Source organism: Leptodactylus fuscus, chromosome 11 (assembly GCF_031893055.1).
Source record: "Leptodactylus fuscus isolate aLepFus1 chromosome 11, aLepFus1.hap2, whole genome shotgun sequence".
NCBI lineage: Eukaryota > Metazoa > Chordata > Amphibia > Anura > Leptodactylidae > Leptodactylus > Leptodactylus fuscus.
The window spans coordinates 83,987,893-84,001,024 of NC_134275.1; the positions used below are offsets into that span (position 1 = coordinate 83,987,893).

Consider the following 13,132-nt stretch of genomic DNA (forward strand, 5'->3'; position numbering starts at 1 on the left):
AATAATAATAATAATATATTACCACCTATGAGCTTGTATCTATTATTATTATTATTATTATTATTATTATTATTATTATTATTATTATCTATAGCTTTCTATCTGTATCTTGTATATCTTCTGTGGTTTTCCTTGTGCATCTCTGATTCTTATTACCGTCTATATCTTTCTCTATATACTCCTTATGTATCTTGTGTCTTCTGTTTCTTCCCTTTCATATATTACTATTTTATCTTTCTGTATACTCTTCATGTATCTTGTCTTATGTTGCTTCCTCTTGTATCTATGATTCTGATTTCTGTCTATATCTTTCTATATGTACTCTTCATGTATCTTGTATGTCTTCTAGTCTCCCTGTCCCCCATATATATATATGTACATGTGTCAGGCCATGGACTTGTCCTGCTGCCAGTGTGTGGGGCTCCGGTGCCCTCCTGTTCTGTGGTGCAGTGCTAGAGATTGGCAGGATGCTCCTCCCTCCCTCCCTCTCCAGCACGTCCCTCCCAGCCTCATCCCCCCTCCCTCCCCGTCACCTCCAGCCTCCCCCACCCCAAACACCCAGACTCACCGAGCGAGGGATTGGAGCAGGTGTCTCCCGCAGGGTCCTCCGGGGGTCGGATGTGCCCCCTCTTCCTGCCTGTGCGGGCTTTGCAGCGATGGCCTGGGATCATTAGCCGGGGATTGGAGCTATGGCCGGGGCCGCGGGTGCCCTCTGAATGCCCCCTCCGTGCCCGCGGGTTTATTGAGGCGGGGGCTGCTGCAGGAGGGGCGGCCAGTGCGGGCACCAGGTGGATGGCATGGCGCAGAGAGAGCCCAGCTGAAGGTAGGTGCCCACACTGCAGTGCCAGCCTGTGTCTAGGAGGATGATGGTGCTTGTAGTCCTGCTCCTGGCTTCCTGCAGTCTCTCCTGGGTACTGGATGTCTCTAGACTGGCACTGACTGTCTCTTCCCGTGCTGAGCGCTCTTCTGGGTGTCTCTGTCTGTGCTCGGCTCTCCCTGACATTCCCTGCTAGCAATGTCTTGCTGACTCCATGTTTGGCAGTTTCCGATGTCCCTGATGCCTTTCCTGCCAATGCTCTTGATCTTATCCCTGTCATCCTTGTACAACTGCTCTCATCCTATGGCTGGACTTGCCCCTGGTGCTGATCCTGCCTTAGTCCTTGTAACTGCCCCTGTCCCTGGTGCTGATCCTGCCTTCATCCCTGTTATTACCCCTGACCATGATCTGCCTCAAGCTGCCTTAGCTCTTGTTACTGCCCCTGTCCCTGATCCTGCTTTAGTCCATTTTACTCTGGACTATGGGTCTGACTAAACCTGCCCTAGTTCATGTCATTGGACTTGCCCCCATCCATGGTCCCAAGCCTTCCCCAATCCATATTACTGCCCTTGCTCATGGTGCTGAACATATTATTGCCCCTGCACTCTGTTGTAGCCTATATCACTACCCCTGCCCATATTACTGAACCATCTATAGCCCATATTGATGCTCCTGAACCTGCTGATGTTTATACTGAAGCTGACCATGGTGCTGACTCTGCTATAGTCCATATTCCTGGACCAATCCTTGTCAACATTGCAGAACTCTCCACATTTGTCTTTCTGAACCTGCCCTTGTCCATGATGCTTAACCTGATTTAGTCCATATTACTGGATTTACTCCTTGTCCATATTACTGTAACTACTGAACCTGTCCTAGTCGCTATTACAACCCATGGACATGATGCTGAACCTGCCTTAGTCCTGCTCTATACTTTCATGTTTCTGAACATGTCTATAGTGTTGTCCCTTATCCAGATGCTGAACCTGCTCTATCCATATTACTGTCCCTGTATATGGTGCTGCACCTGCCCTGAGCCATATCACTGCCACTGTCCATGGTGCTCAACCTCCTCCAGTCCATATTACTGCCCTTGCCCATGGTGCTGAACCTTTCCTAGACCATATTACTGCTCTTGTCCATGGTGCTCAATCTTCCCTGCTCCCTATTACTATTACTGTCCTCCGTGCCCATGGTGCTGAACCTCCCCTAGTGCATATTACTACCAATGACCATGGGGCTAAATCTACCCTGCTACATATTACTGCCCTTGTCCATAGTGTTAAACCTTCCCTAGTCCATATTACTGCCCTTGTCCATGGCACTGAACCTTCCCTAGTCCATATTACTGCCCTTGTCCACGGCACTGAACCTTCCCTAGTCCATATTACTGCCCTTGTCCACGGCGCTGAACCTCCCCTAGTACATATTACTAGCAATGACCAAGGTGCTAAATCTACCCTGCTACATATTACTGCCCTTGTCCATAGTGTTGAACCTTCCCTAGTCCATATTACTGCCCTTGTCCATGGCACTGAACCTTCTCTAGTCCATATTACTGCCCTTGTCCATGGCACTGAACCTTCCCTAGTCCATATTACTGCCCTTGTCCATGGCACTGAACCTTCTCTAGTCCATATTCCTGCCCTTCTCCCTTCTCTAGCTGATATTCCTGCCCTTGCCCAGGGTATTGGACCTGCTGTCGCCTATTTTGTTGGACCTGTTCTGGCTGAACCTGCCTCTGTATCTGGTGCTGATCCCTGTTCACATAAGTCTTCCTGCCCTTATTCATGGTCCTAATCTCTGATGATATTCCCAGGCATGCTCCCATCTCTGCTGCTACTTCTCTGCCAGGGATGCTGAAGACATAAATGACAATTCCTCTTTTTTATAATCATCCAAGTGCCCACATCCTTCATGGTAAAGCTACCCGGTGGTGCTAAACCTGTCCCTGTCCCTGCCGAATTCTGTGATCTTCCACTGATAACATTTTTAATACCTATTACCAAGAATAAAACAGTCTTTGTGTGACAGGCTAAAAGTCATTGTATATGTCACATCATACATCCACCATACAGGTCATTACCATACAGTGTTACTTCTCATCATAGCAAACATCCATCAGCTTACATGAGAACCTGGAACATACGAGCAGCAAATAATGAGCTGCAGACTGGGAGACATGTCAGCAAGCACTAACACCTTGGAAAAGGGAGACGTATTATTAATATGCACAAAGCGGATCCTCCAGCTTGAAGCCATTTCTGACAAATTCTTTGCCTACATGCAGCAGCCCTTAGAGGTGACATCCACATATATGCCGCTTCCCTTGAGACATGCCAGTATAATGCATCCCACCATCTTATCACTAGTCAGCACTCTACATCAAGCAGCACACAACATGCTTCGCCTTCCCTGATACATGATAGCAGCATAAATCTTCCAGCTTTGACACAGATCAGCAGCATATAACAAGGACTGGGTGAATGCACTGGCCAGCGTGACCTTATATAGGATATGCATTGATGTGTATTACAATCCACCGTAAAATCATTACCTATCATGATATAGAACTGCTTGCAGGATTGTGAGATACAGTATCAGCCCACATCTAATACCGTGTCTGCAGTGCATGGAGGTGCAAATAGCCAGGGAATGGATTGCAAAGTCATTAATACAAATGGATGATATTTGTGCACATAGAGCGGCTTTGTGGATATTTGATCACATAGATGTATGTTTTTGGTTGGTGACCATGTTATTGTGCTAGATGCAGCGTCAAGGGTATAACATTGAATGATCAATCGACACTGAAGGCAACTGATAATAAAAGGAAGTGTTTCATGGGGCATTTCTACGTCTATTGGGGTCTAAAGTCCTAGTATCTGATAGTCCTAATGGCCAGCGGTAGAGCGTGAACTACACTGTACAGTCAATATTGTTGTGGGTGGTATTAATATCGCAATAGTTGTATTTAGTGGTAAATAGTTGTATTTTAGGGGTAAAATACCATAAAATAGAAGTCATAGTAAATGGAGAGTCTCTTATTAGTAACCATTGGGATATGGACGAGCTACAATCAGCTCCTGTCACTCTCTGGGGTTTCCACACATGGACAGACCATTGATTTTTGCCATGTACAATAATAGTGTATGTCTTATGTGCTGGTGCACTGAGGACCTGAGCGTTATCTGTAAGGTCCTGCACATGGTGCTAATCCTCATGGGAGGTCCCAGCAGTAGATAGCCGGTGGTCAGCTTATCTCTGAGGACCTCCACCTCGGACTCCCTTCTTCTTCTTTCATCACCCTCTTCTATTCCTCCTTTTGCTTTCCTTTGCTCTTCTTGTCTTCTCATCTCTCCTTTTTTCATTTCTTCTCTTTCTTGTCTTCTCCTCTCCTCACCCTTTCTCTCCTCTCTTCTTCCCTCCATTTCTTTTTTCTGTCCTCTCCTCACTCTTCCTCTCCCCCTCTCCTCTCTTCTCCTCTCCTCTCTTTCCTTCTTCTCTCCTGTTTTCTTCCCCTCTTTCCTTCTCCTCTCCCCTCCCTTCTCTCTTCTCCTCTCCTCTCCTCTCCTCTCCTCTTCTTTTCTCTCCTCTTTCCTTCCCTCTCTTTCCTTCTCCTCTCAGTTCCCCTTCACTTCACTTCCCTTCCTTCTCTCTTCTCCTCTCTTCTTCTCTTCTCTCCTCTTTCCTTCCCTCTCTTTCCTTCTCCTCTCCGTTCCCCTTCACTTCCCTTCCTTCTCTTCTCTTCTCCTCTTCTCTTCTTTCCTCTTTTCTTCCCTCTCCTCTCCTCTCCGTTCCCCTTCACTTCCCTTCCTTCTCTCCTCTCCTTTCTTCTTCTCTTCTTTCCTCTTTCCTTCCCTCTCTTTCCTTCTCTTCTCCTCTTCTCTTCTTTCCTCTTTTCTTCCCTCTCCTCTCCTCTCCGTTCCCCTTCACTTCCCTTCCTTCTCTCCTCTCTTCTTCTCTTCTCTCCTCTTTTCTTCCTTCTCTTTCCCTCTCCTCTCCGTTCCCCTTCACTACCCTTCCTTCTTCCCCTGCCTTCTTTCTCTCTTTTGCTCTCCCTTCTGTCTCTCATTATACATGTCATCTATTTACCATTCATGTACAAAATTAACTTAGTACAACCGTCCTTCAAGTCAACTGGAGTGTAGAGAAAGAAAACCTTAATGAAGATCACACGTTTATCTCACTTATCATCAAGTCTTGCAACTTTCTGGTTTGTTAATGTCATTAGTACTTTTTATGTAACCCATATGGTTTTTTTGGTTCTGTGTTTGTTTGCATAATGAGCTTGGTTGTGAGATCATGTCAGTGCTACAACCTCCAGCAATGAAGGGCTCCTGACATAATGACAATGGCCTGATGTCTGGGGAGAGATGGTTTGTCCACTTACTGCCAGGTTGGATTGGAGAGTCTCAACATAAGCTCAGAGGCTGAAGCTCTGCAAATATAACGTAAGGGATCTATAGGAGCAAATATAATGCAGAGATCTATAGGAGCAAATATAATGCAGAGATCTATAGGAGCAAATATAATGCAGGAGATCTATAGGAGCAAATAAAATGCAGGAGATCTATAGGAGCAAATACAATGCAGGGGATCCATAGGAGCAAATATAATGCAGGGATCTATAGGAGCAAATATAATGCAGAGATCTATAGGAGCAAATACAATGCAGGGGATCTATAGGAGCAAATATAATGCAGAGATCTATAGGAGCAAATACAATGCAGGGGATCCATAGGAGCAAATATAATGCAGGGATCTATAGGAGCAAATATAATGCAGAGATCTATAGGAGCAAATATGTAGAGGATCTATAGGAGCAAATATCATGCAGAGATCTATAGGAATACATATAATGCAGGAGGAGATACATCCTCTAAGATATAAAAGTGCAGGATTTATTCACAGTAACCAGATCACTGATTTTATATTTGGTCTGGATTTTGGTTGCTGGTTTGGTAACTTTGAAGAATATCCAAGTGCATTGGCCCACGTTCACACAGACACCTCCTGAATTTATTGATTTCTGCAAGTTTTAGTCTTATGAGCAGGTTGTGCTGTTTTGGTCACTATTGTCCGTCTGTCTGGTCCTGACTAGTTTGCTGACCATTCAGCTCTATGGGTATACCCCAATTGCAGCCACTGCACTGAATACCAAGCACCAGGGGCCTTACATTGTGTACAGGGTGTGCGGATCAGCCCAATTCACATGATTGGGGGTAACATGCTGCTGTACCATGTGACCCATGAATGAGATGCCATTGGCACGGAGAAGAGGCTGCAGGTGATCAGCAGAGGTCCAGATGTTGGACCACCATTGACCCCATAGAGATGACTTACAGTCCTATGAAAAAGTTTGGGCACCCCTATTAATCTTAATCATTTTTCGTTCTAAATATTTTGGTGTTTGCAACAGCCATTTCAGTTTGATATATCTAATAACTGATGGACACAGTAATATTTCAGGATTGAAATGAGGTTTATTGTACTAACAGAAAATGCGCAATATGCATTAAACCAAAATTTGACCGGTGCAAAAATATGGGCACCTCAACAGAAAAGTGACATTAATATTTAGTACATCCTCCTTTTGCAAAGATAACAGCCTCTAGTCGCTTCCTGTAGCTTTTAATCAGTTCCTGTATCCTGGATGAAGGTATTTTGGACCATTTCTTTCTACAAAACAATTCAAGTTCAGTTAAGTTTGATGGTCGCCGAGCATGGACAGCCCGCTCTCAAATGATCTGAAAACAAAGATTGTTCAACATAGTTGTTCAGGGGAAGGATACAAAACGTTGTCTCAGAGATTTAACCTGTCAGTTTCCACTGTGAGGAACATAGTAAGGAAATGGAAGAGCACAGGGACAGTTCTTGTTAAGCCCAGAAGTGGCAGGCCAAGAAAAATATCAGAAAGGCAGAGAAGAAGAATGGTGAGAACAGTCAAGGACAATCCACAGACCACCTCCAAAGAGCTGCAGCATCATCTTGCTGCAGATGGTGTCACTGTGCATCGGTCAACTATACAGCGCACTTTGCACAAATAGAAGCTGTATGGGAGAGTGATGAGAAAGAAGCCGCTTCTGCACGTACGCCACAAATAGAGTTGCCTGAGGTATGAAAAAGCACATTTGGACAAGGCAGCTTCATTTTGGAAACAAAAATTGAGTTGTTTGGTTATAAAAAAAGGCGTTATGCATGGCGTCCAAAAAGAAACAGCATTCCAAGAAAAACACATGCTACCCACTGTAAAATTTGGTGGAGGTTCCATCATGCTTTGGGGCTGTGTGACCAATGCCGGCATCGGGAATCTTGTTAAAGTTGAGAGTCGCATGGATTCCACTCAGTATCAGCAGATTCTTGAGAATAATGTTCAAGAATCAGTGACGAAGTTGAAGTTACGCCGGGGATGGATATTTCAGCAAGACAATGATCCAAAACACCGCTCCAAATCCTCAGGCATTCATGCAGAGGAACAATTACAATGTTCTGGAATGGCCATCCCAGTCCCCAGACCTGAATATCATTGAACATCTGTGGGATGATTTGAAGCGGGCTGTCCATGCTCGGCGACCATCTAACTTAACTGAACTTGAATTGTTTGTCCAAAATACCTTTATCCAGGATCCAGGAACTGATTAAAAGCTACAGGAAGCGACTAGAGGCTGTTATCTTTGCAAAAGGAGGATCTACTAAATATTAATGTCACTTTTCTGTTGAGGTGCCCATACTTTTGCACCGGTCAAATTTTGGTTTAATGCATATTGCACATTTTCTGTTAGTACAATAAACCTCATTTCAATCCTGAAATATTACTGTGTCCATCAGTTATTAGATATATCAAACTGAAATGGCTGTTGCAAATACCAAAATATTTAGAACTAAAAATGATTAAGATTAATAGGGGTGCCCAAACTTTTTCATAGGACTGTATCTTACAATAGGTCCATATGTAAGTTCCAGAAAAACCCTTTTAAGAATGTAATATAACAACAAAATCATCAATGGGTTCAACTGACTGTTCTTGTATGTGTATGTATATGGTGACACAGGACCCCTATGGCTAGTAGCATCCACCAAATCCTCTATGGCCAGCAGAGTATCTATAAGTTCTATAAGTATCTATAAGTATCTATAGGTTATCTACAACCTACACAAACATATAGGAAAACCAGATTCTGGTCCCATAAATGAAATGTGTGGTCTGACGTCCTTTTTAGGGTTTGCCCTTGAAGTTCTACAGATAGAGACTTACTTGCATTTGGTACCAGAAGGAACAAACCCTCATGGCTCTGATATCTCAATGTATCAGTCGAGACACAGAGAAGAGAGAATAGAAGATACATTGCTGAGAGGTGGGGGCCCTAAAACTGAGCCCCACTGATCTGGAGTTATACACTCACCCCATACGCTACTCTATATATGTAGTCAAAATTCATCCTTCTTTACCTGTCCTCTTGGCCTGGCATGTTCAGTTATATGTGCCAAGAGATGAACAGCTTTCCTCGATACAATGTCACAAACTGATATGCTATCTACCTTATATATGTCTATGCGCAGCCACCTAGTGGTTATGTTATGAGCTGCGGCCTGTCAATGGTTGTTCTAGCATGCTGGACCAGAGCCCTTAACTAAGTGGTTGTTAGGTTAGGCTTGGACAGATTGGCAACACATTGGTTAGGCGTGGACAGATTGGTAACACATTGGTTAGGCTTGGACACATTGGTAACACATTGGTTAGGCTTGGTCACATTGGTAACACATTGGTTAGGCTTGGACACATTGGCAACACATTGGTTAGGCGTGGACAGATTGGTAACACATTGGTTAGACTTGGGCACATTGGTTAGGCTTGGACACATTGGTAACACATTGGTTAGGCTTGAACACATTGGTTAGGCTTGGACAGATTGGTAACACATTGGTTAGGCTTGGACACATTGGTAACACATTGGTTAGGCTTGGACACATTGGTAACACATTGGTTAGACTTGGACTCATTGGTAACACATTGGTTAGACTGGGGCACATTCATTAGGCTTGGACACATTGGTAACACATTGGTTAGGCTTGAACACATTGGTTAGGCTTGGACAGATTGGTAACACATTGGTTAGACTGGGGCACATTGGTTAGGCTTGGACACATTGGTAACACATTGGTTAGGCTTGGACACATTGGTTATGGCTTAGACACATTGGTTAGACTTGGACACATTGGTAACATATTGGTTAGGCTTGGATACATTGGTAACACATTGGTTAGGCTTGGTCACATTGGTAACACATTGGTTAGGCTTGAACACATTGGTTAGGCTTGGACAGATTGGTAACACATTGGTTAGACTGGGGCACATTGGTAACATATTGGTTAGGCTTGGACACATTGGTAACACATTGGTTAGGCTTGGACACATTTGTAACACATTGGTTAGACTTGGACATATTGGTTATGGCTTAGACACATTGGTTAGACTTGGACACATTGGTAACATATTGGTTAGGCTTGGATACATTGGTAACACATTGGTTAGGCTTGGTCACATTGGTAACACATTGGTTAGGCTTGAACACATTGGTAACACATTGGTTAGGCTTGGACACATTGGTTAGGCTTGGACACATTGGTTAGGCTTGGACACATTGGTAACACATTGGTTAGGCTTGGTCACATTGGTAACACATTGGTTAGGCTTGGACACATTGGTTAGGCTTGGACACATTGGTTAGGCTTGGACACATTGGTTAGGCTTGGACACATTAGTAACACATTGGTTAGGCTTGGACACATTGGTTAGGCTTGGACACATTGGTTAGGCTTGGACACATTGGTAACCTGTTTTTCATGTATGTTGCTCAGACTTTGCTATACTTTATCGCCTCCTGTGTTATTTCTCCTTTGCCATCCCATTAATAATGTCCGTTCCCATGAATTCCATCTCCAAACAATGGATTATACGTAATAAATCTGATGATAGAGCTTTATTATCTAGTGAGGCTTATCTGTAATAGGCATGCACTCTGATCCGCTGTTTATTAGACTTTAATTTTCTGATAATTGTAAGTGCCAATAAAGCACAGAGGTGAATCCACATTATGTGCAGATCTGATAGCAGTCACATAGTGCTGGTATATAAGCTATGCTATAGGATTAGTCCATACTGGAGATGGGTTGGAGGTCTATGTGTGGTACCAGCCACTTCCCGATGCTTAGTGGCCACAGTCTTGTGTCTGAGCGAAGAGGCCGCAGATCTTCATCTTCATTTATTCATAAGTGGGCTGTCACTATATTATTACAGGATATAGGATAGTATATAATAGAAGAGGAAATCTTACAGTACAGTACTGGGAGAGAATGGTATAGAACATGTATTATTGATGGAAGGCAGTGCAGTATAGATAATGAGCAGTATAGTACATATAGATGGAGGGTAGTATCATACATATAGTATACATGGAGGGCAGTACAGTATAGGTAGAGGGCAGTATAGTATATATAGTATAGATGGAGGGCAGTACAGTATAGGTAGAGGGCAGTATAGTACATATAGTATTGATGGAGGGCAGTACAGTATAGGTAGAGGGCAGTATAGTACATATAGTATACATGGAGGGCAGTACAGTACATATAGTATAGATAGAGGGTAATACAGTATAGGTAGAGGACAGTATAGTACATATAGTATAGATGGAGGGGAATACAGTATAGGTAGAGGACAGTATAGTACATATAGTATAGATAGAGGGCAGTACAGTATAGGTAGAGGGCAGTATAGTACATATAGTATAGATGGAGGGCAGTACAGTACATATAGTATAGATGGAGGGTAATACAGTATAGGTAGAGGGCAGTATAGTATATATAGTATAGATAGAGGGCAGTACAGTACATATAGTATAGATAGAGGGCAGTACAGTATAGGTAGAGGGCAGTATAGTACATATAGTATAGATAGAGGGCAGTACAGTATAGGTAGAGGGCAGTATAGTACATATAGTATAGATAGAGGGCAGTACAGTATAGTTAGAGGGCAGTATAGTATATATAGTATAGATAGAGGGTAATACAATATAGGTAGAGGGCAGTATAGTACATATAGTATTAATGGAGGGCAGTACAGTATAGGTAGAGGGCAGTATAGTACATATAGTATTAATGGAGGGCAGTACAGTATAGGTAGAGGGCAGTATAGTACATATAGTATAGATGGAGGGCAGTACAGTATAGGTAGAGGGCAGTATAGTACATATAGTATAGATGGAGGGCAGTACAGTATAGGTAGAGGGCAGTATAGTACATATAGTATTGATGGAGGGCAGTACAGTATAGGTAGAGGGCAGTATAGTACATATAGTATAGATAGAGGGCAATACAATATAGGTAGAGGGCAGTATAGTACATATAGTATAGATAGATGGCAGTACAGTATAGGTAGAGGGCAGTATAGTACATATAGTATAGATAGAGGGCAGTACAGTATAGGTAGAGGGCAGTATAGTACATATAGTATAGATAGAGGGCAGTACAGTATAGGTAGAGGGCAGTATAGTACATATAGTATAGATGGAGGGCAGTACAGTACATATAGTATAGATAGAGGGTAATACAATATAGGTAGAGGGCAGTATAGTACATATAGTATAGATAGAGGGCAGTACAGTATAGTTAGAGGGCAGTATAGTACATATAGTATAGATGGAGGGCAGTACAGTATAGATAGAGGGCAGTATAGTACATATAGTATAGATAGAGGGCAGTACAGTATAGGTAGAGGGCAGTATAGTACATATAGTATAGATGGAGGGCAGTACAGTACATATAGTATAGATGGAGGGTAATACAGTATAGGTAGAGGGCAGTATAGTATATATAGTATAGATAGAGGGCAGTACAGTACATATAGTATAGATAGAGGGTAATACAATATAGGTAGAGGGCAGTATAGTACATATAGTATAGATGGAGGGCAGTACAGTACATATAGTATAGATAGAGGGCAGTACAGTATAGGTAGAGGGCAGTATAGTACATATAGTATAGATGGAGGGCAGTACAGTACATATAGTATAGATGGAGGGTAATACAGTATAGGTAGAGGGCAGTATAGTATATATAGTATAGATAGAGGGCAGTACAGTACATATAGTATAGATAGAGGGCAGTACAGTATAGGTAGAGGGCAGTATAGTACATATAGTATAGATAGAGGGCAGTACAGTATAGGTAGAGGGCAGTATAGTACATATAGTATAGATAGAGGGCAGTACAGTATAGTTAGAGGGCAGTATAGTATATATAGTATAGATAGAGGGTAATACAATATAGGTAGAGGGCAGTATAGTACATATAGTATAGATGGAGGGCAGTACAGTATAGGCAGAGGGCAGTATAGTACATATAGTATAGATGGAGGGCAGTACAGTATAGGTAGAGGGCAGTATAGTACATATAGTATTAATGGAGGGCAGTACAGTATAGGTAGAGGGCAGTATAGTACATATAGTATAGATGGAGGGCAGTACAGTATAGGTAGAGGGCAGTATAGTACATATAGTATTGATGGAGGGCAGTACAGTATAGGTAGAGGGCAGTATAGTACATATAGTATAGATAGAGGGCAATACAATATAGGTAGAGGGCAGTATAGTACATATAGTATAGATAGATGGCAGTACAGTATAGGTAGAGGGCAGTATAGTACATATAGTATAGATAGAGGGCAGTACAGTATAGGTAGAGGGCAGTATAGTACATATAGTATAGATAGAGGGCAGTACAGTATAGGTAGAGGGCAGTATAGTACATATAGTATAGATGGAGGGCAGTACAGTACATATAGTATAGATGGAGGGTAATACAGTATAGGTAGAGGGCAGTATAGTATATATAGTATAGATAGAGGGCAGTACAGTACATATAGTATAAATAGAGGGTAATACAATATAGGTAGAGGGCAGTATAGTACATATAGTATAGATAGAGGGCAGTACAGTATAGGCAGAGGGCAGTATAGTACATATAGTATAGATGGAGGGCAGTACAGTATAGGTAGAGGGCAGTATAGTACATATAGTATTAATGGAGGGCAGTACAGTATAGGTAGAGGGCAGTATAGTACATATAGTATAGATGGAGGGCAGTACAGTATAGGTAGAGGGCAGTATAGTACATATAGTATTGATGGAGGGCAGTACAGTATAGGTAGAGGGCAGTATAGTACATATAGTATAGATAGAGGGCAATACAATATAGGTAGAGGGCAGTATAGTACATATAGTATAGATAGATGGCAGTACAGTATAGGTAGAGGGC

At 42.6% G+C, this 13,132-nt stretch overlaps 1 protein-coding gene and 1 long non-coding RNA gene across 2 annotated transcripts in view; one reads left to right on the forward strand and one right to left on the reverse strand.

Annotated features, from left to right (window-relative positions):
* The first annotated feature begins 577 nt into the window (after positions 1–577).
* Positions 578–13,132, forward strand: part of LRFN1 (leucine rich repeat and fibronectin type III domain containing 1) — a 135,812-nt gene continuing 123,257 nt past the window's right edge. Inside the window, exon 1 of the mRNA XM_075260464.1 lies at positions 578–823. The gene's annotated coding sequence lies outside the window, so the exon portion shown is untranslated. The remainder of the gene's footprint in view (positions 824–13,132) is intronic.
* On the reverse strand, positions 8,951–9,512 carry LOC142184513 (uncharacterized). Its single transcript, XR_012711837.1, has 3 exons — positions 9,443–9,512; positions 9,156–9,275; positions 8,951–9,007 (listed from the first exon to the last, which is right to left on the reverse strand). It is a non-coding gene; the product is annotated as an uncharacterized LOC142184513 (long non-coding RNA).